At 46.7% G+C, this 780-nt stretch overlaps 1 non-coding gene across 1 annotated transcript; it reads right to left on the reverse strand.

Annotated features, from left to right (window-relative positions):
• Positions 1-697: 697 nt before the first annotated feature.
• On the reverse strand, positions 698-780 carry trnal-cag (transfer RNA leucine (anticodon CAG)). Its single transcript has one exon. It is a non-coding gene; the product is annotated as a tRNA-Leu (tRNA).

Here is a 780-nt window from a genome sequence, read left to right on the forward strand (position 1 = left end):
ATTCTCTGCTATTTACATTCTCCCTCACACCAAAAGTGAGCATAACACACGTTCCTGTTTGCTTTGCAGCAATTAGCTATCAGAAACTTTCTTGCAGTCTCATCCCGACATTAGTCCCAGGAATGAAAGAGACAGCATGACACATTACAACATTGTAAAGCTCACACATCGGGAACCACAGAGAAAATGCTTTAAAGTCTCAGCAGATCTGAGAGCATCTGGAGGGAGAGAAATGAGCTGACGTTTCGTGTCCAGGTGACCCTTAGTCAAAGCTGCTCGGGAAACGTTATCCAGTAGTACCCCACAGAGGGGCAATATAGATATATAACGGTATCCAGTAATAACTCACAGGGGGCCAATAAGGAAATGAAGCTTTATCGAGCAATGAATCACGAGAGAGGCCGAGTTCCCAACGTCCCCTTTTGGACGGATGTGAACAATCCAACCTGCCAGACTATTTACAAGAGAAGACGAATTTTACCCTTCTCTTTGGATCAATATGAATTCCTCAACCAGACTCACCGAAGCAGATTGTCGAGTCATGAGCTGGGCTTCTGCCGGTGGGGTCTTGCTGTGCATATTTAAGCTGGAATCTCATGGCCTGAGACCAACGCTTTTCCATTGAAAGGGAGGTATTGGATCTTCCTGAGGTTGAAAATCTTGCTGGAGAAATGTAACCTCGTGGAGGAAAAGACAATATCAGGAGTGGGATTCGAACCCACGCCTCCAGACGAGACTGCGACCTGAACGCAGCGCCTTTGTCCGCTCGGCTATCCTGAT

Source organism: Scyliorhinus torazame, chromosome 24, assembly GCF_047496885.1.
Source record: "Scyliorhinus torazame isolate Kashiwa2021f chromosome 24, sScyTor2.1, whole genome shotgun sequence".
Classification (NCBI taxonomy): domain Eukaryota; kingdom Metazoa; phylum Chordata; class Chondrichthyes; order Carcharhiniformes; family Scyliorhinidae; genus Scyliorhinus; species Scyliorhinus torazame.